This window comes from Balaenoptera borealis, assembly GCF_965194805.1.
Source record: "Balaenoptera borealis genome assembly, chromosome: 16".
Lineage (NCBI taxonomy): Eukaryota > Metazoa > Chordata > Mammalia > Artiodactyla > Balaenopteridae > Balaenoptera > Balaenoptera borealis.
The window spans coordinates 77,668,474-77,684,330 of NC_138872.1; the positions used below are offsets into that span (position 1 = coordinate 77,668,474).

At 43.6% G+C, this 15,857-nt stretch overlaps 1 long non-coding RNA gene across 1 annotated transcript in view; it reads left to right on the forward strand.

Annotated features, from left to right (window-relative positions):
• Positions 1–15,857, forward strand: part of LOC309612686 — a 232,787-nt gene that overhangs the window by 201,157 nt on the left and 15,773 nt on the right. Inside the window, exon 3 of the long non-coding RNA XR_014235340.1 lies at positions 14,793–14,972. This is a non-coding gene — a long non-coding RNA (uncharacterized lncRNA). The remainder of the gene's footprint in view (positions 1–14,792; positions 14,973–15,857) is intronic.

Consider the following 15,857-nt stretch of genomic DNA (forward strand, 5'->3'; position numbering starts at 1 on the left):
ATGGGGGATGGCAGGTGTTTTGGTGAGAGTTCTTGGCAGAGAAGGGGTTAACCCATTACATAAGGAGTATTTTTAGGGAACTGCAGGGGAAAAAAAGTGCTCTCCCAATTGGAAAGCTTGTGTGGTGTGTGAGCTACTCCAGGCGCCCTAAAAACCTGCTGGCTTCACAGGCGTGCTTCAAATACCTTCCACTGGCCACTCTCCCTTTACACTCGCATATAATTTTATCTCTTTCGGTCCACAACAATTTATCTTTTTAATACCCTCTGTTCGTAAAGCTGTGCTTGGCCCAGTCAGGCATTTCCAGTGCTGGCTTAAAAATTTCAGTGGCTCACTCAACGAATATTTTAACAGGAGGGGGAAAAAAAATACACAAGAGAAGAATGTTTAAGTAGGCTGACTGCCAGGCAAAAGGGAGCAGAACAGTAGAGACAGAACTTCTAAAAACCTTTCTTCAGATAAAAAATAAAAACAGGATCATGCGAGCATTCTGAAATGGGCTGGATATTAAGTTTTCTCATTGCAGATGCACTCAGTGCTACCAGTTTTATCCTTCCTGGACTTCAAGTAATTTGGGGATTGAGTGTCCATCTATTCAAGAATTATTTCTTTGCTTTATGACTAGGATGTCTTAGTAGCAAACTTCCAGAGTTATTGTTTTATTATAAAAAATAGACATAAAGATCAACTATTGTCTATTGTATTGTGCAAAAGGTTTTTCACCTCCAAAGCTTCATTGAATCCTCAGAACCAGTTTTCAAGGTTTAGAGAGAGTCAAGAAGAGAATGAACACCATTAGGCTATACGGCCAGGTCAAAGAGCCAGCGGCAGAGTCACAAGTTGAACCAAGTCTATGGGAGTCCAATCTCAGTGTCCTTTCAAGTTCACAAAACTACGTCATGAATTACAGCATCCAATGTTGCCCAGAACACAGCAGGGGCAAGTGGAAACAGGTGCCTTATCTGGTGGAGTAGGGGCTTCCAAGAAGGAGCACATAATTCTGGGGCATCTTGCCACGCCAGACTTACCTGCCCACCCACCCACCATTCTGAAGGGCAGCCCCCAGGGATGAGTCTGACCACACACTGCTTATCAGTAAAAATGGGCATTGTCACTAAGGTTCCAGTCAATACCCTTGACTTGTTTTCCATCTTAGGTTTCATCCTCTTTCCAATGAGACTGTAGGTTGATGTTGCTTCTGAGCAAAGAGTCAAGGAGGACACTTTTGAAAGGAGTTCAAACCAAAAGCATATTTTAATTTTCCTGTACTTGGCAGAGAGGCCACGAGGCCTCAAATGTGAAAAGTCCAGGTCTTTACCACTAGAAAGAGGAACATCTTTATGTGGGGACTTGGGATCTGAATTTCGTCTCATTCTTGGGACTCTTTCAGTCCATGACTCTTTCGAGGGCACCATTTTCTAAGCTCTAGTCCCAGCTTGCACTCAAGTCCATTTCCTTGGTTTCCTTTTATTATATAATACAGAAAACAATCTGGACTTCACAGAAGGCAATTCAAGGAGCGCAGTCATAGTGTATAGGTTTCTACTATCGTCTCCCTCCTGGTTCCTCTCTTTGTAGACCTGTGGACTGCAATTACAAGACAACTTTATTCTGTCTCTCATTGTCCCTTTAAACTTTATTTCACGAGGGAATCTTACCCTTGTTTTCTCTGCTCACTCTTAGACAATAGAACATCTCCAAGTTATTTTCAGTTACAAACACAGATTGATTCAGAGACTACAATGTTCACACCGCAATTTAAAGAGAGACTCTGAACATGGCTGGAAGCCCGCGGTAAGAAAGGGGGCAGAGGGGTCAGTATTCTCAAATTTCTCTTCCTGCTGCTTCCGCTCTGTATCCCCTTGAACCCCCTTGAACCTCCTGCCCCGGCCCCCTCCCACCCTCACAGCACCAGCCTCCAGGCACTGCTGTTGGAGAAGGAAAGGGCAGAAGAGGTGTTGCTTGAACTGACTCTGGAGTTGTCTGGCTTTTTGTTCTCTGGGTCTGTTCAGATGTGTACAGTTGTTGCTTTCTCCTTTGCGGTGCACTTGGAGACTGTTGGCTTGGCGTCCTTGACCTGGGCACCGGGGTGGATGTATCTATTCTAGGTTGTGACTTAACAATCTTTCTTCAGCCCCTGGGCATCCAGCTGTGGTCCTCTGGCCTCTTTCTGCTGACACTTCTTGGCCCCCGGTGCAGCCTGATTGAAAAGGATCCAAGATGGCCCCATAGCTGCCTTGTCACCTATGCCTGCTCCGTGGGAACACTGGCATTCCCCATGGCCCTACAAACCCTGTGCTGGCCAGTCCCAATGCCACCCTTCCCAGGCTCCGCCACCAAGGCAGGTGGTCAGCCCTCCCAGCACCCTCCACCTGGGATATCCTGGGTCAGGAGTCTGAAGCAGTTCACAACCCACTTTTCCGTTCTCAGACATCAGGCTCCTGTGTCTCCCGAAACAGGGATGCCTTTGGAAGCTCTGAAGGGTGCTTTGGAGCCCCTTTTCCCTCATCTCCTCTGAAGAGGCAACTCAGCATGATAGCTGTCCTTTGAAGGGATATCCTTCCAGAGTATTCCCCATCGTACCTTACCCTGCCCCTTTGCGTACCTGGATCTGCTAAGCCATAGAACAAGTTCTCTTTGTTTCCTTTTAAATAGCGGCATCTACAGTTTAGAAGGAAAGCTACCAATTGTCACAAAGTGGAAACAGAGGCAGAGAGTATCACTCTACTTTCCTGCTCCCCTCGTCTCCCCTTTTCCTGGGAAAGTTGCCACCTTGCTTTGTATGATGAAAAGTTCTCCAGACACCAAATCCTTTGGGAAAGAGTCCAAAAAATAAAATTCTCATCTACATCCCCAACCAGACCCCTCCCCATCGACTCACTGTCCGATCTGAGCTGCAAGCTTCTCCCCCGTGAATCTGGGCATTGACGCTATGGAAGCCTTCAGTGGAGATCCTGCCTGCTTGACCCCGCCCCCAAGAGGCCAACCATACAATGAGAATGAAATGCAAAATGTAGATATCGGGGAGGTCTAAACAGTCTACAGGCGGGAAAGCAACAGAAGTTAGCTCGCAGGAAGGAGAAGGAAGTTCCTGAGAGATAAAATGCTACAGATGGAGGAGTGTAGTCCAACCTGGTCACCAGGGCCTATGGTAGCAGGAAAGAAGAGCTGCAGGGTGAAAGGAAACACTGTGTCTCTAACAGTCAGTGCAACTCAGCTGTGGCCCCACCTGTCCCCTCTCTTCTCTCTCAACATCAAAATAAATAAATAAGAAAAGGGCAACATTTCCCTGCAAGCCAGTGAGGAAGGTCACTGTCAGATCTGGAGACATGTTGAGGTAGAAGGACAGACAACACTGTCACAGTCAGAAAATTCAGAGTTTAGGGGCAGATCGGCACGCCCTTGTAGATGGCCCAAGCAAGGGTGGTGAACCAGCCAGAGTTGGAGGCTGCAGCAGGAATTCCTTGTGAGACAACTGTCCCCTCCCCTCTGGTGTGCACCAGAAAGATACAAGAGGGCATGCGGTGAGGCCATACTGCTTGACAAGTGAGGGTTATTGTTCCAGCTGACTCGGAGACAAACATTGAAAATGACCTTAATTAGCATCTAGAAACTTGTAGGGACGAGCAGAATAAACACATCTTAACCTCAACATAACATCTATAAGTGTACTATTCATTTGATGAGAATTATACATGCAAAGTATTAAGGGGAGTGGGTCGGGATGGTCAGAAAGGGATGCTGGCTCAGCTATTCAGTGGTTGATGATCTCATTCAGTGGTTCTCAAAGCAGAAGTGACATCCTGGGACTTTCTAAAGATAAACATGTCCTGGTCCCCCTACCTGGATCTCTGATTCAATGGTTCTGGATGAGTCCTGGGCAGATAGAGATTAGAAAAAGCTATGCAAATGAGGCTGATTCATACCCCTGGTGGAGAACTGCTAAATTAAGTCTTGGACAAGTTTACATTTCTTTTCTACCTTTTCTGTCTGCTTCTGTGTGACTCGTGACCACTTAATTTTTTTTTTTTAACACATCAATAAGAGAGGACCAGGGAAAAGGAAAAGTGCAAACTCCAGGGGATGCTCAGATTCTTGTTTTTTTTTTTTTTTTTTTTATTTTAAATTTATTTATTTATTTATTTATTTATGGCTGTGTTGTGTCCTCGTTTCTGCGCGAGGGCTCTCTCCAGTTGTGGCAAGCGGGGGCCACTCTTCATCGCGGTGCGCGGGCCTCTCACTATCGCGGCCTCTCTTGTTGCGGAGCACAGGCTCCAGACGCGCAGGCTCAGCAATTGTGGCTCACGGGCCCAGCTGCTCCGCGGCACGTGGGATCCTCCCAGACCAGGGCTCGAACCCATGTCCCCCGCATTAGCAGGCAGATTCCCAACCACTGCGCCACCGGGGAAGCCCTCAGATTCTTGTAAGTGGTTCAGATAAGGTTTCAGTGGCTGAGGCTGATGAGACTGATGATTGAAGAACCGTGTATTGTGAGTACATTTTCATAGTCCGTTTACCAAATATTACCAGGACTCACTCCACAGAAGGAAAATGATTTTAAAAAATTAAAAAGCATGGAAATCAAACAACTGTACTATTTGGAAATGTCAGTTGATGGATAATGAGTTACTAAGTGATTGTTTCAGAAAAAAAAAAAAAGAAGGTAGATACTTTTTCCTCCTCCATCACATTTATATAAGTAGAAATATTCTAAGTTTTCTGGGATTGGAGCACAGGTAACAAGATTGGCATTTTGTTTTTGTAGGGCAGCAGTGGCTCAGAAAGCTGGAACAGTCAGCCATTTTAGAGAAGCAGGCTTAGATTTGGATTACCAGTAGAATATCTGCCTGGATGGCAAGGACATCACCACAACACATCCTGACAGCATTTGGCACTTAGATTTAGATGGCCTGGAAATCTGTGCCACATCAGAGTGACAAAGGCCAGCTTCTTGGTGTCATCTGGGGCCTGGCCAACTAGATATTCCTCTGGTTCTGGAGAACGTCTTTCTGCCTAGGAGTCAGTTCGCTGGAATTTGATATTTATGTAAAATGGCAACCTGATTATATTTACTCAGTCTATTCAAATCTAGGGGAAAGCAGATCGCCTACAGAGACCAAATATTTGGCTCCATGAAGACAGGAGAAACAGGCAGACCAAAAAGACAAACTGGATGCAATGCGCTCTGGATTCAAACAGACCATGATTCATTTCCTTAACATCTGGCTAAGTTATTCCACCAAGGGTCTCAGCTTCCCTCATGAAGAAACAAGCACTGTTCGCAAAAAAGTCCATGTGTTCTCCCAGACACTCGATGGGGTTCTACTACCCCCGTCCCACGTCCTTTGACATCAGGCATGGTCAGGTGACACGTGAGCACAAGAGAGCCATGAGCACTTCGAGGGAGTTAACAGCCGGTTTGCAAACCATCCTGCTTTTTCCTCTGTGCCCCTGGGACTGGCAACAGTGGCTGCTCCATTCCCTAGATCCTGGAGTGAGGAAGCTTGGGAGGAAAGCTGCCAGCTGAGCAAGCATCAGACATGTAGTGTCAGTGATGAAGAACTGTTACAAGCCACTAAGATTGGAGGCGTGTTTGTTACCACAGCATCACCTAGCTGATCCTCCTCACTGATCTGGGAGTCAGTCCATTTTCAAGGGTGTAGAAAAGAATTGAAGCAAAGTCTGCAGAGCACCTGGAATGATGTTGACATATAGCAGGTAATGAACTTATTCAGTCTTAAAATGTATGTTAGGACATCATACACCAGAGGCTGTACTAGATGCTGGGGACAAACTGATGCATAAAACAAAAAGTGGCCTCTGCTCTCATCTGCTTACCGCCTAGAGACGATTCCTAACCCGCGGACATTGTCACTGCTGCATTTTATAACAGGCTCGCTTTGCATAAATGCTGGAGCAGGGAGTTCACCTATAGAGGAGGCTCTAAGAAGACATCAGAATGCACCGTGGCTGCCACATCCGTTCTCAAGAGCTAAAATCATACTGGGTACAGGGCACGATATTTTTGTGGGGACATGGGGACTTGGGTACATATTGCATTTTGCAAAAGAATATTGATGATAGCTGCTAGTTATTTTGCACTTGCTATGTTCCAAACCCGGTGCTGAATGTTTTCCACACATTATCTCATTTAATAGAATCCTCACAAGAATGCTAGGAGACTGGTGTTATGATGCCCATTGGATTATGAGCAAATTGAGGTTTAGAGACTAAACTACTTACCCAAGGGTACAGAACGGTTAAGTGGCAGAGTCTGAATTTGAATCCAAATTTGATACCAAAAAAAAAAAAAAAAAAAAATGCAAGTCACAGGCCTGTTAGACTATTTCAACCAGAAAGAAAAAGAGTTAGCCTACCATTTTTTTTCTATACAGTTACACTTTAAAAATAGGCTTGCAATTCAACAACTGCCTCTTTTGCAAAAAGTTTATCTCACACAAGTTGCATTCGTTTGGCTGGGTGTATTTTTCTGTTACTGTGTTGTTGTGGTTGGAACCCTCGCCATCAGTCTTGGCAGACTGGTCTCTGCACAGAGGCGGAGAATGGATAGATCAGGATGCCGTGCTTGTGCTTGTCAATCTTAAGGGGAAAACTTGGCCCTGATAAAATCCCCTGAGACCGGTTGCTTAGGACCACAATGGGGAAGGCAAATCTCTCAAGTTACAAAATAGTTCAATAAGGCTGTCACCACTCCCCTACCACCCCCCCCCCCCGCAAGGTGTCTGGAATGCCCCCACCCAAGAGCCTGGAGCAGGATGGATGCCAGGAGCTCATCCTCATCCCCTTTGGCCCGTGGATCATTCAGAGCAGGCGCTGTCAGATCCTGTCTCTTTGAGATCCCAGTGTCATCTGTGCTAGGTGGTTTCATTCTGGGAGAAAGACAGCCACCAGCAAGGGTTCTAGAAACATTATTTTCTTTCCTCGTTTGACTGACAGGAGCGAGGTGACAGGAACAGTGGGCTTTCGCATGAAATGACGCCTCTGCCTCTGTGTTATTCCAGCCGTGGAGCTGGGAGCACTCCACTCACAATAACTCATCACGTCCAGAACAGAGCTCATTATCTCTCCCTGCAAGCTGCCTCCCTTCCCCCCCCAGTATCCCCTCTCTTGGTTAATAGCATCGCCATACACTGAGTCACCCAGCTGGAGGGCTAATAAGTAGGCAGGAAGGAGAGGAAAGGCCTTGGGATGTGGAATTACAAGAGCAGGACTTAATCAGCATCGTCACAATGGAGGGACTTTGGGCAATTTACCTAACCTCTCAGAGCTTCAATTTCCTCTCCCATCGGAGTTTTGATGATTATAATAATGATTGCGATGTATAAGATTTCCCCTCTGTCCAGCCTTGCTTCAGGGTTTTTGTGGGGTTTTTTTCCCTGCTTAACCTGTACAGTTAACTTTCTTTTTTTTTTTTTTTTTTTCAGTTAACTTTCTTTAACTGTAGTGGCCAATTTTGCCTGGCCAGGTCTGAGCCCTATGGCCCCCTCAGTTGGCTTGTCATTAGCTATTTAGTCCAGGGCACTTCACAAGGACTAGCTTGTAGATTCAGCTTTCCCACTCACCTGAGTCCTTTCACTCCACTGTAGCCATGGGGACCTTCTACTCTTAATAAAATGCATCAATTTTCTGATTATAGAGATAATATACATTTTAAAACTGAAATTATAGAAAAGTATAAAGAACAGAATAAAAGCATCACATGGCATAATACTTCAAAGACAGCTACAGTTGCTATTTTGTTAACTCCCTCCCTGTACGTGCTTATGAGTGCTTAACACCGCTGGGACAGGGCACCCCACTTGCAGGAAGCAATCCGTCAATGGGCAGAGCAGGCAAGAGGGACAGCGGTGGGAGCATGTTTCTATCAGCTGAGGAGAGACAGGACCTACTCACATGGGCACCAAAGAGTCCTGAGCAACTTCATTGGACAGCAGGGAGGTTGAGTTCTGTCCCTAATAACAGCCTCTACCCTTCCCAACACAGAATCCTTACACAAATTGTATGTCCAGAAAAAAAGCACACTTCAGTCAAAGACAAAGTATCATATAAAAGGGACCAAGACAAGAACTGTATAGAAACTATACAAGAAAAAAGGTCAAAAGTGGGAGAAAATGGCAAATGAGAAATGCATAGAGAGAAACGTGGTCTTTGAACAGAGGAATAGTGGCACTACAGTTTCATTCATTAAAGGATATTTTAATAAAGTATCAATATTTAAAAATAAAGCTCAAAGCAGAAATGTAAGCACACAGAGAATATATGGCACCGTAACAGAATGAGCTGAAACTGAAGCGGGCGGAAAGAAGTGAACAAGAGGGAAACAGAAATATAAAAATTCTGAGAAATACAAGCTACATTAAAGAAAAGATAAAGAAGAGTTAGTATAGTTGAAAGCACAGTAGTTTATTATGGAGGAAAGGGTTGAGAAAATCAAGCAGAAATGAACATAAAGGAAGAACCAAAGACTATACATATATTCTATAAACTCATATATGTATATAATATCGATCTCTATATTATTTCTCCGTATTGTGTTCTATCTACCTACTTACATATCTATGAAGAGAATAAAGTCAAAAGAGTTCCAACTTGCCATAGGCATTGTCCCCAAAGAAGACACTAAAATAATGAAACAAAAAAATTGTAAGATTTTAGTCCAAGAAAACTTTCCGTAAAATAAAGATCGAATGCACATAATGAAAGCACACCATGCTCTCAAGAAAAACTGGCATGGAACTATTAGCACCAAGAGATATCCTAAGAAATAGTGACCATTACAGAAAAAGAAGCATTGAATCAAAATATCAAGGAAGCTGTAAGGATAAAAATCACTGGATTGGGGCTTCCCTAGTGGCACAGTGGTTAAGAATCCGCCCGCCAATGCAGGGAACATGGGTTCGAGCCCTGGTCCGGGAAGATCCCACATGCCACGGAGCAACTAAGCCCGTGCGCCACAACTACTGAGCCTGCACTCTAGAGCCCGCAAGCCACAACTACTGAGTCCACGTGCCACAACTACTGAAGCCTGTGTGCCTGGAGCGCATGCTCCGCAACAAGAGAAGCCACCGCAATGAGAAGCCCGTGCACCGCAACGAGGAGTAGCCCCCGCTCACCACAGCTAGAGAAAGCCCGCACGCAGCAATGAAGACCCAACACAGCCAAAAATAAATAAATAAAATAAATTTTTAAAAAAATCATTGGATGGGGCCTCAGACTTTTCCATATTCAGTGCTGGAGACAGTGGAGTCACACTCCCAAAATCTTCAAGGTAAGAAATGAAGACCCAACCATTTTATACCCAGTATAACTTTTGTTAAAGTACAAGGGCAAAAGAAAATCATGCTAGTACTGGCATAAGAATCAACATATAGACCAATGGAAAATAACTGAGAGTCTAGAAATATACCCTAGCATTTATATTCGATTGATTTTTGACAAGGGTACCAAATCAATTCAATGGCAGAAAGACTAGTCTTTTGAACTAATGGTGCTGGGAAAACAGGATATCAACATGCAAAAAAATGAAGCTGGACCCCTAATTCACAGCACATACAAAAATTAAGTCAAAATGATCAAAACCTTAAATGTAACAGCTAAACATAAAACTCTTAAAAGAAAACATAGAGTTAAATCTTCATGACTTGCATTAAGAAATAATTTCTTATATATGACACCAAAACCACAAGCAACAAATGGAAAAATAGATAAATGGGACTTCATCCAAATGAAAAATATTTGTGCTTCAAAGAACACCATAAAAAGAGTGAAAAGACAACCCACAGTGGGAGAAAATTTTTGCAAATCATACATCTAACAAGGGGATTAGATCTGGAATATATAAAGAACTCTAACAACACAATAATAAAAAGATGAATAATCCAATTTAAACATAGGCAAAGCATATGAATAGATATTCTTCAAAGAAGTTATACAAGTGGGCAATGAGCACCAAAAAAAAAAAGATACTTAACATCATTGCCATCAGGGAAATGCAAATCAAAACCACAATGAAATACCACTTCATCACCACTAGGATGGCTATAATAAAAGAGATAGATAATAATGTGTTGATGAGAATGTAAAGAAACTGTAACTCTTGTGCATTACTGGTGGGAATGTAAACTGGTGTAGTCACTGTGGAAAACAGTTTGGTTGTTCCTTAAAATGTTGAACATAGAATTACCATATGACCCAGAAATTCCACTCATAGTCACATACCCAAGAGAAATGAGAATCTGCATCCACACAATAACTTGTACATGAATGTTCAAAGCACCATGGTTCACAGTAGCCAGAAGTGGAACAACTCAAATGTCCATTAACTGTTGAAAGGATAGACAAAATGTGGTGTATCCATACAATGGAATATTACTTAGCATTATGGTAAGCGAAAGAAGCCATCACAAAGGACCGCATAGTGTATGAATTCATTTATGTGAAATGTCCAGAATAGGCAACTCTATGTAGACAAAAAAAAAAAATGCATCCGTCGTTACCTAGGGCTGGTGGGGGGAGCGGGTTGGGGGAGGGTGGGAAGAATGTAGTGTGACTATTCATAGGTACCAAGTTCCTTTTTGGCGTGATAAAAATGTTCTAAAATTGATTGTGGTAATCATTCTCAACTCTGTGAATATACTAAAAGCCATTGAATTGTCAAGTCAAATGGATGAATTGTATGGTATGTGAATTATAGCTCAATAAAGCTGTTATAGGAAAAAGAAGAAAACCATTTTAAAGGGTATAAAAACTTAGAGAATATAAATCCCATAGGGTCTTGTTAAAGAAATACTAGATGATTAACTTCAGCCAACAAATGAACAGTAGCACTCTGGTAAACAGACTGGCTGTAAACATTGAATCAATCCAACTGTGGGACGAAGCTAAAAAAAAATGTGGTTTCAAAACTGTGCTTAAGTATTACAGATTATAATACAGTAAATAAAGTAAGAATCTCTCGGTCCATTCTGATGTAAATAAACAAAAGGAGAAGGAAAAGCTCTACCTTATAGTACAATTCAAACTAATAAGTATAAAAGGATTGATGGAAACAGAAAATCACTATTTGGCAGCCCATAGTGGTCCTTGGATATAGTGGACCTATGGTCACTGATTCAGGCAGGTATTGGTTCAGACATGCTAAGGTAGGTGGGTAGTAATATGATGATGTACATAATATTGGTATGATCTCAGAATATACCCCCACGAGATAACAACCAGTTACAAAAGGGAAAATGATGTCATTATGGTGGAGAAACCTGGCATATACCAGCCTGACCAGGTGATCAAGGTTAACATCACCAGTGGTGCGTAGCTTGAGTTGACATCGTGTATACATAAAGCACTGTGCTGAGAGCACAGCATCATGTCTGTGATACCCCTACCAGGAATGCACGATCTGGATCTGGTGTTGTGGAGACGTCAGATAGACCCACGCTGAGTGTCATCTGACAGCGTGTGAAGCCTGTACTCTTTAAAATTGTCGAGGACGTGAGAGACAGAAAAGATAAGGAACTGTTTCAGGTTGGAGGGGACTAACAGACAAGACAATGAGATACAGTACATGTCCTTGGGTGGCGGCCTGGACCATAAAGGAAAAAGAGACATAGTTGAGAAGTTGAGACCGTTGGCCAAATTTGAATGGCATCTTTGGATTGGATGGAAGCAGTGTGAAAATGTTGACTTTCTGATCTGGAAGCTTGTATGGTGGCTCTGTAGGAGATTATCTTTGTTTTAGGGGACACATACTAGAGTCCTTACAAATGAAGGGATTTCACGTCTACAGCTTGCTCTCAAATAATGAAGAAAAAGAAGTGTGTGTGTGTGTGTGTGTGTGTGTGTGTGAGAGAGAGAGAGAGAGAAAGGGAGGGAGGAGAATATGGAGCAATGCAATGAAATGTTAACACCTGGGGAATAGGGGTGAAGAAGTTATGGGAGTTCTTTGAACTTGTTAACTCTTCTGTAAGTATGTAATTACTTCCAAATAAATTATTTTAAAAAGCAGAATATAAATGTTACAAACCCTGAAAATGTAAAAATGTTGCCATGCAATTATCGAAAATCAAAAGGTGGTTAGCTCTGGGTCTCAACATGCTATTCCTTTTTCCGGGGACCCTCTCACTCCACATTTTAAAGTGGTGGATTCTCTTGTGTCATTCATGGCTCTGCCCAAACATCCTCAGGAAAGGATGTCTCTGACCACCCTTGCCTCTGTTTTCTTTGAGGCACCATCACCAGCTGGCATCATACTAGATATTTAGATACCTAGCACTTGATCTGCTGGGCGTATATTCTGCTATGTCTCTTTTTATTTATGACCCAGGATGCTATTAGGAACATGCATTGCATTTAGTTGTCGTGTCTTCATCTCCTCCAAACTTTGGTGCTTAGAAAAGTGTCTGGCACCAAATAGGTGCTCATTAAATATCTTTTATTGTCGAAAAGCTGGGGTGAGGAAGGAGGGGAGAAAGCAGAGCATGAAGTACTCTGATTTCTCCTTTACAGCCAGTGGGACCAACAGATAAAATTTAGAGGGAAAACTGCTGTTTGTGTCATTTGTAGCCATTTGTGTAAGAAAGAGACGAAGTAGGTGGAGGGACTTCCTTGGTGGCTCAGTGGTTAAGACTCCACGCTCCCAATGCAGGGTGCCCAGGTTCGATCCCTGGTCAGGGAACTAGATCCCACATGCATGCCACAACTAAGAGTTCACATGCCACAACTAAGGAGCCCACGTGCTGCAACTAAGGTGCCAGCAAGCGGCAACTAAGGAGCCCTTGAGCCGCAACTAAGGAGCCCTTGAGCCACAACTAAGGAGCCCACCTGCCACAACTAAGATCCAGCACAACCAAATAAATAAATAAATAATTTTTAAAACAATATATTTTTGTTAATAAAAGAAGTAGGTGGAGAACAGGCTCCGTATGCATCGGCTGTAAAGGTTTAGCACATCTCCATCCTCCTGGACTAGGAAACAACAGGGCACTCACGTTTCCCCCCACACACCCCTTACTTCAAAGAGAATGTCTGGCTGACCCCATCCCATTTTAGGGCAGGCTCTCATACTTTGGAAATCCATAGATCCAAGAATCGTACTGCCTGGGCTCAAATCCCAGTTCAGCCATTTCTTAGCTGTGTGATGTTGGGAAAGTTACCTAACCTCTCTCTTCCTTGGTTCACTCATCTGTAAAATGAGGACAATAGTAGTACCTATCTCATAAAGATATCTGAGGAGAAAATAAAATGTAAAGTGCCTAGAACAGTGCCTAGTCCAGAGTAAGTGGTAGCTATGACTGTTGTCAAAAGATTTGGCCCTTTTTGTTAATATCTTTTAATCAAACCACTATGGGATAAGTGACTTCCAAATATTAAATAGACCCCATTCTTTCCTCTAGCCTAGTCCCTCTAATGATGAAATTATTCCAGGATTTGAAAAAGAAATACAAACTATCAATGTTCAATGTGTCCTGTGATATCATTCATGCAGAGACTGCTATATGCCCGCTTTCCTTCTCCTTGTTTTCTTGGGCACAGAGGGAGGGGTGTGTGGCTGGGACCTGGACGATGGGATGTGGACAGAGCGATGCACGCTGCATGACGCTTCATGCCTCTTTCTTTCCCTCGTGTTTGGCCAGCTGCAGAATATCCAGTAGAGAATTCTGAGGCTCTAGGGAATGGAGAGTCTGAGTCTCAGAATGACCCCACTCACCCATCTTGGGCTGCAATCTGAGTGAGGAATAACCCTTTATGGGTTTAAGCCATTGAGTTTAGGGGCTTGTTTGCTAAAGCACTTAGCCTGACCTGGCAGAGAAATGCATAGTGGGCCTACAGTCTTCAAGGCACTGTTCTAGGCTCCAAGGATACAGCAGTGAATAGAATAAATAACGTCTGTGCTGTCATGGAGTTTATATCCCTCCTGTTACAATACAGATCATAAACTACTATATGAATAAATGATACGCCAGGTGGTAATGGTAATCCTTGCTTAAGCAAAAGAAGATAGAAAAGAAACCAGGGCAAAGTGGATGAAGATTCATACAGATAATAGAGGACCATGTAAATAGTGATAAAACAAGGCATGGGACAGAGTGGGCACCTAATTCTATGAGGAAGTTAGGCTGAGCAGAGCTCTGCACTTGAACTAGGAAACTGAGCTCTGAGCTTCCTGACAAGCAAAGGAAAAAGCAAAGCACGTTGAATTAAGTAGTTAGGATTATGGGAATAGGGGTGTGTGTGTGTGTGTGTGTGTGTGTGTGTGTGTGTGTGTGTGTGTATTAGATAAAATGTTTTTCCAGTAGCAAACCCCAAAAGGAATGTATTTCAATAATCCCTTCAAGGACCTCAAGTTCAGAGGATGGAAAAGGTATTAACGTTCTGAGTCGTGCACAAAGAATTATGGATGAGTTGGGACAGAAAGTGGTGACTTCCCAGGAGGAGAGCTGGGGACTTATTGTGAGGCTGAGCCGGCGTTGACCAGCCTCTCTCTGCCTCAGTGACCTCCAGTGATTTCCTGCAGTGAAGCTTTTCTAAATGCACAGGCTGTTAAACTCCATTGTGCTACTTTGACATCTGGAACAAATCCTTTTGTCATACACCATCAGACTTTAAACAAATAAGAGCTAATGAGTTATCCAGATGCCATGAGTTTGCCCCAACCAATAATTACTTTGTTCACTCAAGGGTAGTATAGAGGTAACAGGCAGAAAGATCTCTCCTGTCCCACCTTGCAAATATCTGACTTGTCTGATGTTTACAATGTAACATATTTATTTTGCCAGGTCTGCCCTATATATCATCCTGTCCAGAAGCTCTCCACCATAATGGTGTGGAAAGAGTCTTTGTTTTGGAGCCAAGCCCAGCAGAGTTTCAGTCCGGGATTCTCTCCATCATTACCAGAGCGAGCAAGGGTGCACCAGTGACCCTCCGCGGGCCCCACTTTCCTCACCGATACACTGGAGGTAACAGCACACGCTCCATAAGGTGGGATTACGTAAGAGTTTAATACAATGTCTGGCACATAGTAGGAAATCAATAAACATTTGTTCCCATTCTATCCTCAAACCACTTTTAATAAGTGTGCCCTTTGAGAAAATGGTCAGTGATTTTTTTTTTTTTTAATAAGACATATTTGGTAAGTTCACTTTGAGGATAGCGATTTGTTCTTTTGAATTGAAAGCCAATTAATCAGTGTAATGTGGCCTTCCCTCTACCGGATGCCTCTCCGAAGTCTCTTTCCCTACAGTTGACAAAACAGAGAAAAGGCTGTTTGGGATAAAAGGATGCACACACGCCTTCTCAGGCTGGTTGCTGGGGGGTCGGGGGGGGATATTAAGCCACTGGATGATATTTGTGTGTCTGGTCTCTGGGGACAAAGAGCATGGGAAGGGTGGACCTACTTCCAGCTACAGTAGCTCAAAGCCATGAGCACCTGTAGGAGAGGAAATGAACCGAAGATGAGGCACCTGGAAGACCAGATGAATATGGGTGGGACATCAAAACATCATCCCCAAAGGCAATCTGAGATGCAGATTTGGGAGCACGCAGAACTAAGCAGCATATGTGGGAGAGGCAGAGGCGATTGGCCAGGGGGCGGGTGTCAGCACAGACAGGAGCCAGCAAGACAGAGAAAGGGCAGCTGTGGCCAGTGCATGGTCTTCCCAGACCAGCCGCCACAGACAGTGGCTGGAGGGCTTTTTTTTTTTTTAATGGCGTATAATTGCTTTACAATGTTGTGTTAGTTTCTGCTGTACGACGAAGTGAATCAGCTATATGTACACATATATGCCCTCCTTCTTGGAGCTCCCTCCCCCCCCCATCCCACCCATCTAGGTCATCACAGAGCT